A 22,637-nucleotide genomic window follows, 5' to 3' on the forward strand; every position below is an offset into this window, starting at 1 on the left:
CTAGTCAGAAATGTCAGTTTAGCCTTCTCCCGCTAGAATGACCGGTATGGATCACTAGTTGGAAATGTCCGTTTAGCCTTCTCCCGCTAGAATGACCGATATGTATCGTCTAGTCAGAAATGTCCGTTTAGCCTTCTCCCGCTAGAATGACCGATATGTATCGTCTAGTCAGAAATGTCAGTTTAGCCTTCTCCCGCTAGAATGACCGGTATGTATCACTAGTCAGAAATGTCAGTTTAGCCTTCTCCCGCTAGAATGACCGATATGTATCGTCTAGTCAGAAATGTCCGTTTAGCCTTCTCCCGCTAGAATGACCGATATGTATCGTCTAGTTAGAAATGTCAGTTTAGCCTTCTCCCGCTAGAATGACCGGTATGGATCACTAGTCAGAAATGTCCGTTTAGCCTTCTCCCGCCAGATTAAGCGATATATTATTATTATATTATATATTATGTATCGTCTCGTGTTGATAGGACAGTCGGCTGTCAGTCACAGAGCGTCGGCAGGGAAACACGGCCGTTTTGTCAGTCTGTTCTCTGTCCCCGCCTCTCGGTACCGGTGTTATTTTTATAGACTGTGGTTGGCTGCGCTCAAATTTCTTCTCACGGAGGAGGAGGGAGAGCATGATACGAGTCTTCATCGTCTCTCCTGTGAATGAATTTACACGTCCCGTTTACATGGTAACGAAGAGTTGAAATCCACTTGTTGTCTTTGCAGCGTTTCATTAGGATCCCCATTAGCGGTTGTGAAAGCAGAAGCTACTCTTCCTGGGTTCCACACAAAACAGGAAACAGAATACAGAACATTACAGACAAGAACAGCTCAAGCACAAAACACATGTTATTTTTTTTAAATGATACATAACCCTACATATCAATACATACACAAACAAATATTTAGGTCAAATAGGGGAGAGGCGTTGAACGGTGAAGTTTTGATTTATCCATGTTTTAAAAAAAGCACATTCCTTCCAGCTCAGGGAATGATTTGTCCCAAATATAAATCTCTTGGATCAGGACCAGTTAATTACTGGTCACCTACTCCTAAACACACTGCGACTCCTCGTTCAGGGTTTCAGTGACCTCCTTGGATGTGGTGGCTGACATGTAGACGGTTGAATCAGCACACACACGGACACACAGGCGTTTGTTTAAAATCGTGGCACATTCACTCATTTTCCTCGTGTGTTTCATAAGACTAAACAACCAGGGTGTTGGGTAACAGGCCTTGTAATTGTGCTTTGATTGACGACCAGAACAGCAAGCGTCGACTCGTTTATAAAAAGGCGTGAGACTGACTGAATAATTCAATCCTTTAATATCGCATTTCCTATTCATAAATCATAGAACGTCGTTTATATGTTCGTGGTATCGTGTCGGGACACGTAAAACCAAAATATCTGGTTTGTTTTGAACTAGGATTGGAAGCCCGTGTCGAGGCTTGTCAGTGACCTCTGAAGTGACTCATCGGTGTAGACTTGTGACTTGGTTGTTTCAAAAACAAACAGCTCTTTTTGAACGGGATGTTTTATGTGAACCGAATCGGTGAGAGAGCTGTTCATTTACTCCCTAATGTGCATACTGGTAGGCTACTACTGATTTTTAGCGATTCTCTTCAGGTAAATTATGAAAACATTCGATGAAGATGTTGAGTACCTCACTGCAGGAACAATAGGTAGTAGAGCCTTATTCTGGTCTGACTTTGTATAAAAGTGGGAGTGCACGATATTGCAGGGGGGGTCTGGTGGGTCCTCCCCCTGAATTACTTTTGTATTTTCATTTTCCCCCCCCCCCTGCAATTCTATACTGAACAAATATAAATGAACATGCAACAATTTCTAAATGTTTTAGTGCGTTACAGTTCATATAAGGAAATCAGTCTATTGAAATAAATTAATTAGGTCCTAATCTATGAATTTCACATGACTGGGAATACAGATATGCATCTGTTGGTCACAGATACCTTAAAAAAAGAGAAGGGAAAAAAGGTAGGGGCTTGGATCAGAAAACCAGTCAGTATCTGGTGGGACCATCTGCCTCAATGCAGCGCAACACATCTCCTTCACATAGAGTTGATCAGGCTGTTGATTGTGGAACGTTGTCCCACTACTCTTCAATGGCTGTTCAAAGTTGCTGGATATTGGAACACACTGTCATAAACACGTCGATCCAGAGCATCCCAAACATGCTCAATGGGTGACATGTCTGGTGAGTATGCAGGCCATGGAAGAACATTTTCAGCTTGCAGGAATTGTGTACAGATCCTTGCAACATGGAATCTGCATTATCGTAATGAAACGATGATGGCGGCGGATTAATGGCACGACAATGGGCCTCAGGATCTCATCACAGTATCTCTGTGCATTCAAATAGCCATCGATAAATTCAATTGTGTTTATTGTCCGTAGCTTATGCCTGTCCATACCATAACCCCACCGCCACCATGGGGCACTCTGTTCACATCAGCAAAACGCTTGCCCACACGACACCATACACATGGTCTGCGGTTGAGGCCGGTTGGACATACTGCCAAATTCTTTAGAACAACGTTGCGGCAGCTTACGGTAGAGAAATTAACGTTAAATTATCTGGCAACATTCCTGCAGTCAGTATGCCAATTGCACGCACCCTCAAAACTTGAGACATCTGTGGCATTGTGTTGTGTGTCGAAACTACAGCCTTTTATTGTCCCCAGCACAAGGTGCACCTGTGAAATGACCATACTTTTTGATATTCCACACCTGTCAGGTGGATGGAATATTTTGGCAAAGGATAAACGCTCACTAACAGGGATGTAAACTAATTTGCGCACAAAAGTTGATAGAAATGAGCTTTTTGTGCGTATGGAACATTTCTGGGATCTTTTACTTCATTCAGCTCATGAGACACTTTACATGTTGCATTTATATTTTGGTTCGGGGTATATTGTTTCTCAATAGGGAATCCATGTTTACTTGACAGAACACAATCTTTTAGGTTTTTGCATAAAATTGAAAGATTTAGTTTAATAATAAACTAAATTGAAAGAGAAGACTAGATTTAGTTTTTTCTAATACGAAAGAGTAGACAATGTTTTCTGACTCGATTAATAATCCCACCCACAGTGGATTGATTGACAGGTCTGAAACTCTACCAACTCTGAATCAAACATCATGCCCCCTCCCCTGACAAACCCACACACAGTGAATTATTGTTTGGCCAAACTGTTAAAGGGATAGTTCACCCAAATTAGAAAAAGGCCTATTGGTTTCCTTACCCTAAGTGTCCACAGCAGCAAAGCCAATGAAATACATCATTGTGGCAATTCATATCTTGCACTAAAGCTGTAAATATGACTAATCTTAGAGAAGACCGGTTTAATGTTAAAAAATAGTTTTTACTTAGAAAATAGTCCTGATCCTATAAACGTAGACAACATCCAAAGCTTCTAACACACTGAAATAATATATTTTCAGTGAATCAAGGCATTAGCATGTACGAGGAGGCGGGGTCCCTGGGAAATGCCCCTCCCAGGGACCCCCACAGCATGGGAATTCCCTGGCTGGCAAATTTTTCTCAATTTTCTTGCAGAAAACCTTGACTATACAGGGAATAGGGTGCCATTGGAGACGTAAACCCAGAAGGTGGAGACCCAGAAGGTGGAGACGTAAACCCAGAAGGTGGAGACGTAAACCCAGAAGGTGGAGACCCAGAAGGTGGAGACCCAGAAGGTGGAGACCCAGAAGGTGGAGACCCAGAAGGTGGAGACCCAGAAGGTGGAGACGTAAACCCAGAAGGTGGAGACCCAGAAGGTGGAGACGTAAACCCAGAAGGTGGAGACCCAGAAGGTGGAGACGTAAACCCAGAAGGTGGAGACCCAGAAGGTGGAGACGTAAACCCAGAAGGTGGAGACCCAGAAGGTGGAGACGTAAACCCAGAAGGTGGAGACCCAGAAGGTGGAGACGTAAACCCAGGAGAGGTGGAGACGTAAACCCAGGAGAGGTGGAGAGGTAAACCCAGGAGAGGTGGAGAGGTAAACCCAGGAGAGGTGGAGACGTAAACCCAGGAGAGGTGGAGACGTAAACCCAGGAGAGGTGGAGACGTAAACCCAGGAGAGGTGGAGAGGTAAACCCAGGAGAGGTGGAGACGTAAACCCAGAAGGTGGAGACGTAAACCCAGAAGGTGGAGACCCAGAAGGTGGAGACGTAAACCCAGAAGGTGGAGACCCAGAAGGTGGAGACGTAAACCCAGGAGAGGTGGAGAGGTAAACCCAGGAGAGGTGGAGAGGTAAACCCAGAAGGTGGAGACGTAAACCCAGAAGGTGGAGACGTAAACCCAGAAGGTGGAGACGTAAACCCAGAAGGTGGAGACCCAAACCCAGAAGGTGGAGACCCAAACCCAGAAGGTGGAGACGTAAACCCAGAAGGTGGAGAGGTAAACCCAGAAGGTGGAGACGTAAACCCAGAAGGTAGAGACCCAGAAGGTGGAGACGTAAACCCAGAAGGTGGAGAGGTAAACCCAGGAGAGGTGGAGACGTAAACCCAGAAGGTGGAGACGTAAACCCAGAAGGTGGAGACCCAGAAGGTGGAGACGTAAACCCAGAAGGTGGAGACCCAGAAGGTGGAGACGTAAACCCAGGAGAGGTGGAGACGTAAACCCAGGAGAGGTGGAGACGTAAACCCAGGAGAGGTGGAGAGGTAAACCCAGGAGAGGTGGAGACGTAAACCCAGGAGAGGTGGAGACGTAAACCCAGGAGAGGTGGAGAGGTAAACCCAGAAGGTGGAGAGGTAAACCCAGAAGGTGGAGACGTAAACCCAGAAGGTGGAGACGTAAACCCAGAAGGTGGAGACGTAAACCCAGAAGGTGGAGACGTAAACCCAGAAGGTGGAGACCCAAACCCAGAAGGTGGAGACCCAAACCCAGAAGGTGGAGACGTAAACCCAGAAGGTGGAGACCCAAACCCAGAAGGTGGAGACCCAAACCCAGAAGGTGGAGACCCAAACCCAGAAGGTGGAGACCCAAACCCAGAAGGTGGAGACGTAAACCCAGAAGGTGGAGACGTAAACCCAGGAGAGGTGGAGACGTAAACCCAGGAGAGGTGGAGAGGTAAACCCAGAAGGTGGAGAGGTAAACCCAGAAGGTGGAGACGTAAACCCAGAAGGTGGAGACGTAAACCCAGAAGGTGGAGACCCAAACCCAGAAGGTGGAGACCCAAACCCAGAAGGTGGAGACGTAAACCCAGAAGGTGGAGAGGTAAACCCAGAAGGTGGAGACGTAAACCCAGAAGGTAGAGACCCAGAAGGTGGAGACGTAAACCCAGAAGGTGGAGAGGTAAACCCAGAAGGTGGAGACCCAAACCCAGAAGGTGGAGACGTAAACCCAGAAGGTGGAGACGTAAACCCAGAAGGTGGGCAGCGTGAGTGGTGTACCTGGCTGGTACGCTGGCTCTCCCGGGCCACGAGGGCGCGGCGCTCTGCGATGGTCAGATCAAAGTCCTGGAGCACCGGGGCCAGGGCAGGGTTGGCCCCTCCGGCCCACTTCAGACGCTGCTCTATACTGCCCTCTAGTGATGCCAGCTTCTCCTGCAGGGGGGGGGAGAGGACAGATCCAATTAAAAAAACACAGACACACAGTCATTAAAGGACTCAGACCAGAGAGAGAAAAGAGAGCATTTTATTTACAGGAGTAGCTAAGAGTAACGGTCTAGTTAGCTATCAAGGTTGACAGATTGGTCAGCAGGTAGCCTAGTGGTTAGAGCCTTGGGCAAGTAACTGAAAGGTTGCTGGATCGAATCCCCGAGCTGACAAGGTAAAAATCTGTCGTTCTGCCCCCTGAACAAGGCAGTTAACTCACTGATCCTCGGCCATCCATTGTAAAAAAAATAATTTGTTCTCAACTGACTTGCCAAGTTAAATAAAGGTGAAATAAAAAACATAAATAATAATTGGTGATGACTGACCTGGACAGCAGCGATGGCCGCCTCGTCCTGGCTGAGTTTGTAAAGCTTCTTCTTCATGCTACTGAGGATGATGGAGCGAGGAGGAGGGCTCACACTCATCGGCTGGGTCCTAGGGCCGAGCACGTCCTCATGCTGCCACTGGAACACAGACAGAGGACGGGGTTAAAGGGTAAATACCAAAAACACTACGTCCTATGATTAACAGTGTTAAATAACAATAACACGTGAAAACAATATATGTTTTTTTGTGAACGAATATTTCATTTTTGTCGTCGTAGCAACATGTGAAAATCTGTTGCAGCTCAAGTGTTAAAACACTACTTCCTAAGATTAACAGTATTTATTTTTGTGAACGAATAATTTAATTTTTTTGTCGTCTTAATTAACAAGGTTGGTAGCAACATGTGAAAATCTGTTTTCAGCTCAAGTCAACTACAAAACCCACAATACAATGCTCTCTCTGGGGTTGGCCAGCTAGCAAACGTAGCGACACAGAATAATACCAAAGTCAATATCAGCATGTGAAGTAGCTAGCTAGCTGTAAAAACACAAACGTGCAACTCTGCTACCCAGAGACAGTGCAGGGAACGGCAACAAGGGCCCGTGCCTCAGACACAAAGGGGACGCATAACGAGATGGTAGATGGTTAAATAATTTGGTACACTGTAGATTGAGCACATATATACGTCGTCATGACGATATTAACTTGATTATATACTTGTTCTAGAACAAGTATGACGGTACTGTCTATTGGCTGATACAGCAATCTGGAGTGAAGGTAATGGTTTTAAAACCGTTATGAAATGTGATAAAGCGTCTGCTAAATGGCATATATATATATATGATAACACATTATCTCCTGTGACAGAACCATGTCCTCTACATGACCAACAGTATGTGGACACCTGATCGTCAAAACGTCTCATTCCAAAATCACAGGCATTAATACAGAGTTGGTCCCCCCTTCGCTGCTATAACAGCCTCCGCTCTTCTGGGAAGGCTTTCCACTAGATGTTGGAACATTGCTGCTATAACAGCCTCCACTCTTCTGGGAAGGCTTTCCACTAGATGTTGGAACATTGCTGCTATAACAGCCTCCATTCTTCTGGGAAGGCTTTCCACTAGATGTTGGAACATTGCTGCTATAACAGCCTCCACTCTTCTGGGAAGGCTTTCCACTAGATGTTGGAACATTGCTGCTATAACAGCCTCCATTCTTCTGGGAAGGCTTTCCACTAGATGTTGGAACATTGCTGCGGGGACTTGCTTCCATTCAGCCACAAGAGCCTTAGTGAGGTTGGGCTCTGATGTTAGGCGATTAGGCCTGGCTCGCAGTCAGCATTCCAATTAGTCCTTCTGTAGCTCAGTTGGTAGAGCATGGCGCTTGTAACGCCAGGGTAGTGGGTTCGATCCCCGGGACCACCCATACGTAGAATGTATGCACACATGACTTTAAGTCGCTTTGGATAAAAGCGTCTGCTAAATGGCATATATTATTATATTAATCCCAGAGGTGTTCTATGGGGTTGAGGTCAGGGCTCTGTGCAGGCCAGTCAAGATCTTCCAGACTGAGCTCGACAAACAATTTCTGTATGGACCTGACTTTGTGCACGGGGGGCATTGTCATGCTGAAACAGGAAAGGGCCTTCCCCAAACTGTTGCCACAAAGTTGGAAGCACAGAATCATCTAGAATGTCATTGTCTGCTGTAGTGTTAAGATTTCCCTTCACTGGAACTAAGGGACCTGAACCATGAAAAACAGCCCCAGACCATTATTCCTCCTCCACCAAACTTTACAGTTGGCACTATGCATTGGGGCAGGTAGTGGTCTCCTGGCAACCACCAAACCCAGATTAGTCCGTCGGACTGACAGATGGTGAAGCGTGATTCATCACTCCAGAGAAAACCTTTCCACTGCTCTAGAGGCAGTGAGCTTCACACCACTCCAGCAGACGCTTGACATTGAGCAGTGATCTTAGGCTTGTATGTGCCTGCTCGGCCATGGAAACCCATTTCATGAAGCTCTCGACGAACAGTTCTTGTGCCAATGTTGCTTCCAGAAGGCAGTTGGGAACTCAGCAGTGAGTGTTGCAACAGAGGACTGACGATTCTTAAGAGCTACGCGCTTCAGCACTCTGCAGTCCTGTTCTGGGAGCTTGTGTGGCCTACCACTTCGCGGCTGAGCCGTTGTTGCTCCTAGAGGTTTCCACTTCACAATAACAGCACTCACAGTTAACAGGGTCAGCTCTAGCAGGGCAGAAGTTTTACAAACTGACTTGTTGGAAATGTGGCATCCTATGACGGTGCCACTTTGAAAGTCACTGAACTCTTCAGTAAGGTCATTCTACTGCCAATGTTTGTCTGTGGAGATTGCATGGCGGTGTGCTTGATTTTATACACCTGTCAGCAACAGGGTGTGGCTTAAATAGCCGAATCCACACATTCTAATGGGTGTCCCACATACTCGTGTGTGTGTATATATATATATAGTGTAGCTATGACATGTTCCTACACGATTTCTTGATTTCTCAAACGGACCACTTAGTGGTTAAATCATGTTATTTAACCCCCTGATACAACACAGGCTTTTACCAAATTCACAGGAGTTTCATGATTTATATTCCTGGGGGTGGACTATCCCTTTAACACACACACACACACACACACACACACACACACACACACACACACACACACACACACACACACACACACACACACACACACACACACACACACACACACACACACACACACAGTCCTAGGACCTATCAAGTCTTCATGCTGCCACTGGGCAACACAGGGACAGGACAGGGTTAACCCCCACCCCCCTCCTCTCACACAGAGACAGGACAGGGTAAACCCCACCCCCCTCCTCTCACACAGAGACAGGACAGGGTAAACCCCCACCCTCCTCCTCTCACACACAGAGACAGGACAGGGTAAACCCCCACCCTCCTCCTCTCACACACAGAGACAGGACAGGGTTAACCCCCACCCTCCTCCTCTCACACAGAGACAGGACAGGGTTAACCCCCACCCCCTCCTCTCACACTGGGCTACACAGAGACAGGACAGGGTTAACCCCCACCCCCTCCTCTCACACAGAGACAGGACAGGGTTAACCCCCACCCCTCCTCTCACACAGAGACAGGACAGGGTTAACCCCCACCCCCTCCTCTCACACACAGAGACAGGACAGGGTTAACCCCCACCCTCCTCCTCTCACACAGAGACAGGACAGGGTTAACCCCCACCCCCTCCTCTCACACTGGGCTACACAGAGACAGGACAGGGTTAACCCCCACCCCCTCCTCTCACACAGAGACAGGACAGGGTTAACCCCCCCGCCCCTCTCACACAGAGACAGGACAGGGTTAACCCCCTCCTCTCACACAGAGACAGGACAGTGCAAAACCCCCTCCTCTCACACAGAGACAGGACAGGGTTAACCCCCTACTCTCACACTGGGACACACAGAGACAGGACAGGGTTAACCCCCCTACTCTCACACTGGGACACACAGAGACAGGACAGGGTTAACCCCCACCCCTCCTCTCACACAGAGACAGGACAGGGTTAACCCCCACCCCTCCTCTCACACAGAGACAGGACAGGGTTAACCCCCACCCCCTCCTCTCACACTGGGCTACACAGAGACAGGACAGGGTTAACCCCCACCCCTCCTCCTCTCACACTGGGCTACACAGAGACAGGACAGGGTTAACCCCCACCCCTCCTCCTCTCACACTGGGCTACACAGAGACAGGACAGGGTTAACCCCCCCTCCTCTCACACTGGGACACACAGAGACAGGACAGGGTTAACCCCCCTCCTCTCACACAGAGACAGGACAGGGTTAACCCCCACCCCTCCTCTCACACAGAGACAGGACAGGGTTAACCCCCCCTCTCACACTGGGCTACACAGAGACAGGACAGGGTTAACCCCCACCCCTCCTCTCACACAGAGACAGGACAGGGTTAACCCCCACCCCTCCTCTCACACAGAGACAGGGTTAACCCTCCTCCTCTCACACAGAGACAGGACAGGGTTAACCCCCACCCCTCCTCTCACACAGAGACAGGACAGGGTTAACCCCCACCCCTCCTCTCACACAGAGACAGGACAGGGTTAACCCCCACCCCTCCTCTCACACAGAGACAGGACAGGGTTAACCCCCACCCCTCCTCTCACACAGAGACAGGGTTAACCCTCCTCCTCTCACACAGAGACAGGACAGGGTTAACCCCCTCCTCTCACACAGAGACAGGACAGGGTTAACCCCCACCCCTCCTCTCACACAGAGACAGGATAGGGTTAACCCCCCTCCTCTCACACAGAGACAGGACAGTGTAAACCCCCCTCCTCTCACCTGGAACATGGTGATGTGTAGCTGGGTGCGTTGCAGGGAGACCTTGGCAGCGTCCAGGCTGGTCTCCAGGCGTCTGAGCAGGTCCAGTTTCTTCCAGGCCGTGTCGTAGGAGGACGCCAGCACCGTGCCTCTGTTCAGTAGCAGCTGAGACATACGGCCTGCGCCCAGACCCTGCACCACCGTCTGCTTACACAACTCATCCAGCGACACCTGGACAATTAACAACCACACGTTTAAAATCAGAACTAAACATGTATGAAGACGACATAACATCTTGATGGATCAGGTCCGTAACACGGCCTCCTTCCCACCTTGCCGTCGGCTCCGAAGTCCTTGGCCTCCACCTGCGCGGTGAGATCCAGACCCAGGGCGGACAGAGTGCTGCAGAGAGACAGACCCAGGGTCTGGGTGGGAAGACCAATCAGCATCTGACGGACAAACTCTGCTGTGAACGCCTTGATGGGCCGGGTCATCTGCTCCTCGCTCACTACCACCGCCGCCGCCGCCCCCCGGAACACGGGCTTCCCTGGTAGACCTACACCCCCCAGACCCACTACTGGGCCGTTGGAGGGAGGAGGGTCATCAGACACTGGGGGGCACGTACCTGGGAGGGAGGGAGGGAGGGAGGGGGGAGAGAGAGGGGGTCAAACGCACTATATATATATATAATGTTTCAGATACCGTTTCATAAGGCTGGGAATTGCCAGGGACGTCGCAATACAATATTATCATGATACTTAGGTGGCGATACGATACGTATTTAGATTCCTACGATCCTATATGGATTGCTATTCGATAGTGATTCTATATGGATTACTATTTGATAGTGATTCTATATGGATTGCTCTTCGATAGTGATTCTATATGGATTGCTATTCGATAGTGATTCTATATGGATTACTATTTGATAGTGATTCTATATGGATTGCTCTTCGATAGTGATTCTATATGGATTACTATTCGATAGTGATTCTATATGGATTGCTCTTCGATAGCGATTCTATATGGATTACTATTTGATAGTGATTCTATATGGATTACTATTTGATAGTGATTCTATATGGATTACTATTTGATAGTGATTCTATATGGATTACTATTTGATAGCGATTCTATATGGATTACTATTTGATAGTGATTCTATATGGATTGCTCTTCGATAGTGATTCTATATGGATTGCTCTTCGATAGTGATTCTATATGGATTGCTCTTCGATAGTGATTCTATATGGATTGCTCTTCGATAGTGATTCTATATGGATTGCTCTTCGATAGCGATTCTATATGGATTGCTCTTCGATAGTGATTCTATATGGATTGCTCTTCGATAGCGATTCTATATGGATTGCTCTTCGATAGTGATTTCTATTTGTGATTCGATGTTCCAAACATACTGCTGACTATACGTCTGCTGCAGAGAGACGAGAGAGAGTCATGAGAAAACAAGATTAGATCAGACGCGGAGACAGAGGACGCGGAGACAGAGGACGCGGAGACAGAAGACGCGGAGACAGAAGACGCGGAGACAGAAGACGCGGAGACAGAAGACGCGGAGACAGAAGACGCGGAGACAGAAGACGCGGAGACAGAAGACGCGGAGACAGAAGACGCGGAGACAGAAGACGCGGAGACAGAAGACGCGGAGACAGAAGACGCGGAGACAGAAGACGCGGAGACAGAAGACGCGGAGACAGAAGACGCGGAGACAGAAGACGCGGAGACAGAAGACGCGGAGACAGAAGACGCGGAGACAGAAGACGCGGAGACAGAAGACGCGGAGACAGAAGACGCGGAGACAGAAGACGCGGAGACCGGAGACAGAAGACGCGGAGACAGGAGACGCGGAGACAGGAGACGCGGAGACAGGAGACGCGGAGACAGGAGACGCGGAGACAGGAGACGCGGAGACAGGAGACGCGGAGACAGGAGACGCGGAGACAGGAGACGCGGAGACAGGAGACGCGGAGACAGGAGACGCGGAGACAGGAGACGCGGAGACAGGAGACGCGGAGACAGGAGACGCGGAGACAGGAGACGCGGAGACAGAAGACGCGGAGACAGAAGACGCGGAGACAGAAGACGCGGAGACAGAAGACGCGGAGACAGAAGACGCGGAGACAGAAGACGCGGAGACAGAAGACGCGGAGACAGAAGACGCGGAGACCGAAGACGCGGAGACCGAAGACGCGGAGACCGAAGACGCGGAGACCGAAGACGCGGAGACCGAAGACGCGGAGACCGAAGACGCGGAGACCGAAGACGCGGAGACAGAAGACGCGGAGACAGAAGACGCGGAGACAGAAGACGCGGAGACAGAAGACGCGGAGACAGAAGACGCGGAGACAGAAGACGCGGAGACAGAAGACGCGGAGACAGAAGCCATGGTGACAGAAGCCATGGTGACAGAAGCCATGGTGACAGCGGTGCTGAAAACCAACTGGCTCATTTTAGACGGTTGGAGAACAAGAGAGAAAATCCAAATCTTCCGGTTACTAGTCCAACGCTCTAACCACTAGGCTACCCTGCCGCCCCCACGCTCTAACCACTAGGCTACCCTGCCGCCCCCACGCTCTAACCACTAGGCTACCCTGCCGCCCCTACGCTCTAACCACTAGGCTACCCTGCCGCCCCTACGCTCTAACCGCTAGGCTACCCTGCCGCCCCTACGCTCTAACCGCTAGGCTACCCTGCCGCCCCTACGCTCTAACCGCTAGGCTACCCTGCCGCCCCTACGCTCTAACCGCTAGGCTACCCTGCCGCCCCCACGCTCTAACCACTAGGCTACCCTGCCGCCCCCACGCTCTAACCACTAGGCTACCCTGCCGCCTCTACACTCTAACCACTAGGCTACCCTGCCGCCTCTACACTCTAACCACTAGGCTACCCTGCCGCCCCTACACTCTAACCACTAGGCTACCCTGCCGCCCCTACACTCTAACCACTAGGCTACCCTGCCGCCCCTACACTCTAACCACTAGGCTACCCTGCCGCCCCCACGCTCTAACCGCTAGGCTACCCTGCCGCCCCCACGCTCTAACCGCTAGGCTACCCTGCCGCCCCCACGCTCTAACCACTAGGCTACCCTGCCGCCCCCACGCTCTAACCACTAGGCTACCCTGCCGCCCCACGCTCTAACCACTAGGCTACCCTGCCGCCCCCACGCTCTAACCACCAGGCTACCCTGCCGCCCCCACGCTCTAACCACTAGGCTACCCTGCCGCCCCCACGCTCTAACCACTAGGCTACCCTGCCGCCCCCACGCTCTAACCACTAGGCTACCCTGCCGCCCCCACGCTCTAACCACTAGGCTACCCTGCCGCCCCCACGCTCTAACCACTAGGCTACCCTGCCGCCCCCACGCTCTAACCACTAGGCTACCCTGCCGCCCCCACGCTCTAACCACTAGGCTACCCTGCCGCCCCCACGCTCTAACCACTAGGCTACCCTGCCGCCCCCACGCTCTAACCACTAGGCTACCCTGCCGCCCCCACGCTCTAACCACTAGGCTACCCTGCCGCCCCCACGCTCTAACCACTAGGCTACCCTGCCGCCCCCACGCTCTAACCACTAGGCTACCCTGCCGCCCCCACGCTCTAACCACTAGGCTACCCTGCCGCCCCCACGCTCTAACCACTAGGCTACCCTGCCGCCCCCACGCTCTAACCACTAGGCTACCCTGCCGCCCCCACGCTCTAACCACTAGGCTACCCTGCCGCCCCCACGCTCTAACCACAGGCTACCCTGCCGCCCCCACGCTCTAACCACTAGGCTGCCCTGCCGCCCCCACGCTCTAACCACTAGGCTACCCTGCCGCCCCCACGCTCTAACCACTAGGCTACCCTGCCGCCCCCACGCTCTAACCACTAGGCTACCCTGCCGCCCCCACGCTCTAACCACTAGGCTACCCTGCCGCCCCCACGCTCTAACCACTAGGCTACCCTGCCGCCCCCACGCTCTAACCACTAGGCTACCCTGCCGCCCCCACGCTCTAACCACTAGGCTACCCTGCCGCCCCCACGCTCTAACCACTAGGCTACCCCTGCCGCCCCCACGCTCTAACCACTAGGCTACCCTGCCGCCCCCACGCTCTAACCACTAGGCTACCCTGCCGCCCCCACGCTCTAACCACTAGGCTACCCTGCCGCCCCCACGCTCTAACCACTAGGCTACCCTGCCGCCCCCACGCTCTAACCACTAGGCTACCCTGCCGCCCCCACGCTCTAACCACTAGGCTACCTGCCGCCCCCACGCCCTGCCGCCCCCCACGCTCTAACCACTAGGCTACCCTGCCGCCCCCACGCTCTAACCACTAGGCTACCCTGCCGCCCCCACGCTCTAACCACTAGGCTAGCCTGCCGCCCCCACGCTCTAACCACTAGGCTAGCCTGCCGCCCCCACGCTCTAACCACTAGGCTACCCTGCCGCCCCCACGCTCTAACCACTAGGCTACCCTGCCGCCCCCACGCTCTAACCACTAGGCTAGCCTGCCGCCCCACGCTCTAACCACTAGGCTACCCTGCCGCCCCTACGCTCTAACCACTAGGCTACCCTGCCGCCTCTACGCTCTAACCACTAGGCTACCCTGCCGCCTCTACGCTCTAACCACTAGGCTACCCTGCCGCCTCTACGCTCTAACCACTAGGCTACCCTGCCGCCTCTACGCTCTAACCACTAGGCTACCCTGCCGCCTCTACGCTCTAACCACTAGGCTACCCTGCCGCCTCTACGCTCTAACCACTAGGCTACCCTGCCGCCTCTACGCTCTAACCACTAGGCTACCCTGCCGCCTCTACGCTCTAACCACTAGGCTACCCTGCCGCCTCTACGCTCTAACCACTAGGCTACCCTGCCGCCTCTACGCTCTAACCACTAGGCTACCCTGCCGCCTCTACGCTCTAACCACTAGGCTCCCTGCCACCTCTACGCTCTAACCATTAGGCTACCTGCCACCTCTACACTCTAAGAGAGTGTCTGAGCGAAGGTTCCACACAGAGAGACTATAAAGCCATCATTATTCTCACCAGAGAGTGAAGGATCCACACAGAGAGACTATAAAGCCATCAGTATTCTCACCAGAGAGTGTCTGAGTGAAGGATCCACACAGAGAGACTATAAAGCCATCATTATTCTCACCAGAGAGTGAAGGATCCACACAGAGAGACTATAAAGCCATCAGTATTCTCACCAGAGAGTGTCTGAGTGAAGGATCCACACAGAGAGACTATAAAGCCATCAGTATTCTCACCAGAGAGTGTCTGAGTGAAGGATCCACACAGAGAGACTATAAAGCCATCATTATTCTCACCAGAGAGTGAAGGATCCACACAGAGAGACTATAAAGCCATCATTATTCTCACCAGAGTGAAGGATCCACACAGAGAGACTATAAAGCCATCAGTATTCTCACCAGAGAGTGAAGGATCCACACAGAGAGACTATAAAGCCATCATTATTCTCACCAGAGAGTGAAGGATCCACACAGAGAGACTATAAAGCCATCAGTATTCTCACCAGAGAGTGTCTGAGTGAAGGATCCACACAGAGAGACTATAAAGCCATCGGTATTCTCACCAGAGAGTGAAGGATCCACACAGAGAGACTATAAAGCCATCAGTATTCTCACCAGAGAGTGAAGGATCCACACAGAGAGACTATAAAGCCATCAGTATTCTCACCAGAGAGTGAAGGATCCACACAGAGAGACTATAAAGCCATCAGTATTCTCACCAGAGAGTGAAGGATCCACACAGAGAGACTATAAAGCCATCAGTATTCTCACCAGAGAGTGAAGGATCCACACAGAGAGACTATAAAGCCATCAGTATTCTCACCAGAGAGTGTCTGAGCGAAGGATCCACAGAGCCTGAAAAACTCCCTGATGGTTTGGAGTCTCTTGAGGAAGAAGATCTCCTCCAGAACATGTCTGTGAGGACCGCTGTGGAAGAAATGGACCTGGGCCGCCCGCGCCTCACGCATCACATCCACCTTCCGCCACGCCGGCGGCACCTCCATGGAAATCATCTGGAAAGGAGAGGAAATAACATCATTGAGAGACGGGAGAGTGAGAAGAAAGGAATAGCCTGAGATAAGTGACAAACAAATGGAATATGGAGTGAAGAGGAACAACAAGACAAAGATGAGTTTAAGATGAAAGAGAGATTGAGAAAGAGAGAGGGGGGAAAGAGATTGAGAAAGAGAGAGGGGGGAAAGAGATTGAGAAAGAGAGAGGGGGAAAGAGATTGAGAAAGAGAGAGGGGGAAAGAGATTGAGAAAGAGAGAGGGGGAAAGAGATTGAGAAAGAGAGAGGGGGAAAGAGATTGAGAAAGAGAGAGGGGGAAAGAGATTGAGAAAGAGAGAGGGGGAAAGAGATTGAGAAAGAGAGAGGGGGAAAGAGATTGAGAAAGAGAGAGGGGGGAAAGAGATTGAGAAAGAGAGAGGGGGAAAGAGATTGAGAAAGAGAGAGGGGGAAAGAGATTGAGAAAGAGAGAGGGGGAAAGAGATTGAGAAAGAGAGAGGGGGAAAGAGATTGAGAAAGAGAGAGGGGGAAAGAGATTGAGAAAGAGAGAGGGGGAAAGAGATTGAGAAAGAGAGAGGGGGAAAGAGATTGAGAAAGAGAGAGGGGGAAAGAGATTGAGAAAGAGAGAGGGGGAAAAGAGATTGAGAAAGAGAGAGGGGGAAAGAGATTGAGAAAGAGAGAGGGGGAAAGAGATTGAGAAAGAGAGAGGGGGAAAAGAGATTGAGAAAGAGAGAGGGGGAAAAGAGATTGAGAAAGAGAGAGGGGGAAAGAGATTGAGAAAGAGAGAGGGGGAAAGAGATTGAGAAAGAGAGAGGGGGAAAGAGATTGAGAAAGAGAGAGGGGGAAAGAGATTGAGAAAGAGAGAGGGGGAAAGAGATTGAGAAAGAGAGAGGGGGAAAGAGATTGAGAAAGAGAGAGGGGGAAAGAGATTGAGAAAGAGAGAGGGGGAAAGAGATTGAGAAAGAGAGAGGGGGAAAGAGATTGAGAAAGAGAGAGGGGGGAAAGAGATTGAGAAAGAGAGGCTGAGAAAGAGGCTGAGAGGGGAAAGAGATTGAGAAAGAGAGGGTGAGAGAGGAAAGAGATTGAGAAAGAGAGAGGACATTGAGGAAGTAGAGGTGTGTTACCTTCTCTGTGAGCTGCCCGAAGGCGGTCTCTAGCTGAGCAAACATGCCATCGAAGGCCACCAGCAGCATCTGACCGGCGGACATCTTAGGAGAGTCCTGTCCCACGGCGTCCATACCGGCCCCTGGAGGCTGCATCAGCTGGCAGTACTGGGCCCGCAACATCCTGAAATATAACCAATTAACACGAACCCTACTGCCTGTCTGTTCCCAGTACTGGGCCCACAACATCCTGAAATATAACCAATTAACACGAACCCTACTGCCTGTCTGTTCCCAGTACTGGGCCCACAACATCCTGAAATATAACCAATTAACACGAACCCTACTGCCTGTCTGTTCCCAGTACTGGACCCACAACATCCTGAAATATAACCAATTAACACGAACCCTACTGCCTGTCTGTTCCCAGTACTGGGCCCACAACATCCTGAAATATAACCAATTAACACGAACCCTACTGCCTGTCTGTTCCCAGTACTGGGCCCACAACATCCTGAAATATAACCAATTAACACGAACCCTACTGCCTGTCTGTTCCCAGTACTGGGCCCACAACATCCTGAAATATAACCAATTAACACGAACCCTACTGCCTGTCTGTTCCCAGTACTGGGCCCACAACATCCTGCAATATAACATATAATATAACCAATTAACACGAACCCTACTGCCTGTCTGTTCCCAGTACTGGACCCACAACATCCTGAAATATAACCAATTAACACGAACCCTACTGCCTGTCTGTTCCCAGTACTGGGCCCACAACATCCTGAAATATAACATAACTAATTAACACGAACCCTACTGCCTGTCTGTTCTAACCTGGTGATGTGGAGACAGTGTCTGTTCTAACCTGGTGATGTGGAGAGAGTGTCTGTTCTAACCTGGTGATGTGGAGAGAGTGTCTGTTCTAACCTGGTGATGTGGAGAGAGTGTCTGTTCTAACCTGGTGATGTGGAGACAGTGTCTGTTCTAAACTGGTGATGTGGAGACAGTGTCTGTTCTAACCTGGTGATGTGGAGACAGTGTCTGTTCTAAACTGGTGATGTGGAGACAGTGTCTGTTCTAACCTGGTGATGTGGAGACAGTGTCTGTTCTAACCTGGTGATGTGGAGAGAGTGTCTGTTCTAACCTGGTGATGTGGAGACAGTGTCTGTTCTAAACTGGTGATGTGGAGACAGTGTCTGTTCTAACCTGTTGATGTGGAGACAGTGTCTGTTCCCCTGTTCTAACCTGGTGATGTGGAGACACTGTGTGTCTGCCTCGTGCTCCAGGCCCATGGCGGCGCTGCGGAGGTGTGTGTGCAGGGCGTCGGCCAGCCCCTGCAGGGAGACCCCGTCTGCACACTGCTCCACTAAGAGGTCCAGCTCCGACAGCATGGTCTCCAGGGTGGCCTCGCCCTTCAACATGCAGCGTAGAGCCTCCGGGAAGATGATCTGACGGAAGTTAGTGTTCAGCTCCTGGGAGGGAGGGAGGGAGGGGAGGGAGGGAGGGGAGGAGGGGAGGAAAACAGGAAGGAAGGGAAAAAGGAAGGAAGGGAAAAAGGAAGGGAAAAAGGAAGGAAAGGAGGAAAAAAGGAAGGAAAGGAGGAAAAAAGGAAGGAAGGAAGGAAAAAAGGAAGGAAGGAAGGAAAAAAGGAAGGAAGAAAGGAAAAAAGGAAGGAAGAAAGGAAAAAAGGAAGGAAGGAAGGAAGGAAAAAAGGAAGGAAGGAAGGAAAAAAGGAAGGAAGGAAGGAAAAAAGGAAGGAAAAAAGGAAGGAAGGAAGGAAAAAAGGAAGGAAAAAAGGAAGGAAGGAAAAAAGGAAGGAAGGAAGGAAGGAAAGGAGGAAAAAAGGAAGGAAGGAAGGAAGGAAGGAAAAAAAAGGAAGGAAGGAAAAAAAGGAAGGAAAAAAGGAAGGAAGGAAGGAAAAAAGGAAGGAAGGAAGGAAGGAAGGAAAAAAAGGAAGGAAGGAAGGAAAAAAAGGAAGGAAGGAAGGAAAAAAAAGGAAGGAAGGAAAAAAAGGAAGGGAAAAAGGAAGGAAGGAAAGGAGGAAAAAAGGAAGGAAGGAAAGGAGGAAAAAAGGAAGGAAGGAAGGAAGGAAGGAAGGGAAAAAAGGAAGGAAGGGAAAAAAGGAAGGAAGGGAAAAAAGGAAGGAAGGAAAAAGGAAGGAAGGAAGGAAGGAAAAAAGGAAGGAAGGAAGGAAGGAAAAAAGGAAGGAAGGAAGGAAAAAAGGAAGGAAGGAAGGAAAAAAGGAAGGAAGGAAGGAAAAAAGGAAGGAAGGAAGGAAGGAAGGAAGGAAGGAAGGAAGGAAGGAAGGAAGGGAGAGATCAGCCAGAAAGACAAGCGGACCAGTAAAGCTAGACAACGTCATTCTGACAACATTGGTGAGGGGTTCTGTTACACTTCCCAAGTTAGAGACCCACTCTCACCACAACGCAACACTTCACAATGTAGCTCTCTGGTCTCCTACATGTTGTCCTCTAACCCAGGGTTTCACAAACTCGGTCCCGGGGCCCCATCTGTGTGGGGGTGGGGGGGTCTAGATATGCACTATCGAGACATACATGTCCTGTATGTCTAGATAGTATATTAGGTGTCAACATGTCTAGATAGTATATTAGGTGTCAACATGTCCTGTATGTCTAGATAGTATATTAGGTGTCAACATGTCTAGATAGTATATTAGGTGTCAACATGTCTAGATAGTATATTAGGTGTCAACATGTCTAGATAGTATATTAGGTGTCAACATGTCTAGATAGTATATTAGGTGTCAACATGTCTAGATAGTATATTAGGTGTCAACATGTCTAGATAGTATATTAGGTGTCAACATGTCCTGTATGTCTAGATAGTATATTAGGTGTCAACATGTCTAGATAGTATATTAGGTGTCAACATGTCTAGATAGTATATTAGGTGTCAACATGTCCTGTATGTCTTGATAGTATATTAGGTGTCAACATGTCTAGATAGTATATTAGGTGTCAACATGTCCTGTATGTCTAGATAGTATATTAGGTGTCAACATGTCTAGATAGTATATTAGGTGTCAACATGTCTAGATAGTATATTAGGTGTCAACATGTCCTGTATGTCTAGATAGTATATTAGGTGTCAACATGTCTAGATAGTATATTAGGTGTCAACATGTCCTGTATGTCTAGATAGTATATTAGGTGTCAACATGTCCTGTATGTCTTGATAGTATATTAGGTGTCAACATGTCTAGATAGTATATTAGGTGTCAACATGTCTAGATAGTATATTAGGTGTCAACATGTCTAGATAGTATATTAGGTGTCAACATGTCCTGTATGTCTTGATAGTATATTAGGTGTCAACATGTCTAGATAGTATATTAGGTGTCAACATGTCCTGTATGTCTTGATAGTACACACACGTCTCCACCCCATTACACCGTACCTGTAGACAGGTGTAGACGGCGTTGGCCAGGTAGACGGTCTGGGCGGTCTCCTGCGGCGAGGGCAGGTCCAGGTCGTGTGGGAGGAGCTGACACTGCCCCAGCAGCTGGACCAATGAAGTGATATTACCGCTCATGGAACACAGCTCCTCCAGGAACCAGGCCCCGTCGCGAGACGTCAACTCTACCAGCTGCCCCCCCGCCGCCGCCGCCGCCCCTTCCATCACCAGGTTACGCCTGAGGGGGACCAGACACACAGTTACACCCCCTTCCATCACCAGGTTACGCCTGAGGGGAACCAGACACACAGTTACACCCCCTTCCATCACCAGGTTACGCCTGAGGGGGACCAGACACACAGTTACACCCCCTTCCATCACCAGGTTACGCCTGAGGGGGACCAGACACACAGTTACACCCCCTTCCATCACCAGGTTACGCCTGAGGGGAACCAGACACACAGTTACACCCCCTTCCATCACCAGGTTACGCCTGAGGGGAACCAGACACATAGTTACACCCCCTTCCATCACCAGGTTACGCCTGAGGGGGACCAGACACACAGTTACACCCCCTTCCATCACCAGGTTACGCCTGAGGGGGACCAGACACACAGTTACACCCCTTCCATCACCAGGTTACGCCTGAGGGGACCAGACACACAGTTACACCCCCTTCCATCACCAGGTTACGCCTGAGGGGGACCAGACACACAGTTACACCCCCTTCCATCACCAGGTTACGCCTGAGGGGACCAGACACACAGTTACACCCCCTTCTACCCCCCCACCACACACAGTTACACCTTCTTCTACTCCCCCCACCACACACAAAGTTACACCCCCCCCCCCACACACACACACCCTGCCACAAGACATCAGGAACACTAGTTGCTCCCTCAACCACCAGGTTGGTCTCGTTATCCACACGCGCCCACGTCTATCCCCAGCACACACACACCCACGTCTATCCCCAGCACACACACACCCACGTCTATCCCCAGCACACAGCCATCCACGTCTATCCCCAGCACACACACACCCACGTCTATCCCCAGCACACACACACCCACGTCTATCCCCAGCACACCCACGTCTATCCCCAGCACACACACACCCACGTCTATCCCCAGCACACACACACCCACGTCTATCCCCAGCACACACACACCCACGTCTAACCCCAGCACACACACACCCACGTCTATCCCCAGCACACACACACCCACGTCTATCCCCAGCACACAGCCAGCCAGACAGACCTGGTGAGGGTGCAGAGGGCTGATGAGATGATGGTGGCCAGGCTGAGAGAGCCCTGCTCTGGGTTCTCTAGGAGGAACACACTGATGCAACGCTCGATCTCCTGCAGCTGTTCTTCACACGCGTGGACCGTGGCTCCCTCGGCCTTGACACGCTCCGCCTGGCGCAGGACACGCGTGTTGGTCTCTGAGGCCTGGTGCTGCAGGGCCAGCTCAACGCTGGACAGGAACTGGCACGACGCAAGGGGAGGCTGGGGGGCAAACTGGACCTCATACCTGGAGGGAGGACGTTTGGAGAGGAAGGGAGAGCACAGATTGATAAAATAACTGTCCATTTAATTAACATAATAAAATATTAGAGTAGAGAGAGAGAAAGAGGAGAGAAGAGAGAGAGAGGAGAGAGAGGAGAGAGAGAGAGAGACAGAGGAGAGAGGAGAGAGAGGAGAGGAGAGAAAGAGAGGAGAGGAGAGAGAGGAGAGGAGAGGAGAGGAGAGAAAGAGAGAGGAGAGAAAGAGAGAGGGAAA

The 22,637-nt window shown here is 50.5% G+C and overlaps 1 pseudogene; it reads right to left on the reverse strand.

The window, feature by feature from the left end:
- LOC124022301 overlaps window positions 1-22,637 on the reverse strand; it is a 120,046-nt pseudogene that overhangs the window by 16,906 nt on the left and 80,503 nt on the right.

The sequence above is a fragment of the Oncorhynchus gorbuscha genome, unplaced genomic scaffold (genome assembly GCF_021184085.1).
Source record: "Oncorhynchus gorbuscha isolate QuinsamMale2020 ecotype Even-year unplaced genomic scaffold, OgorEven_v1.0 Un_scaffold_1329, whole genome shotgun sequence".
Lineage (NCBI taxonomy): Eukaryota > Metazoa > Chordata > Actinopteri > Salmoniformes > Salmonidae > Oncorhynchus > Oncorhynchus gorbuscha.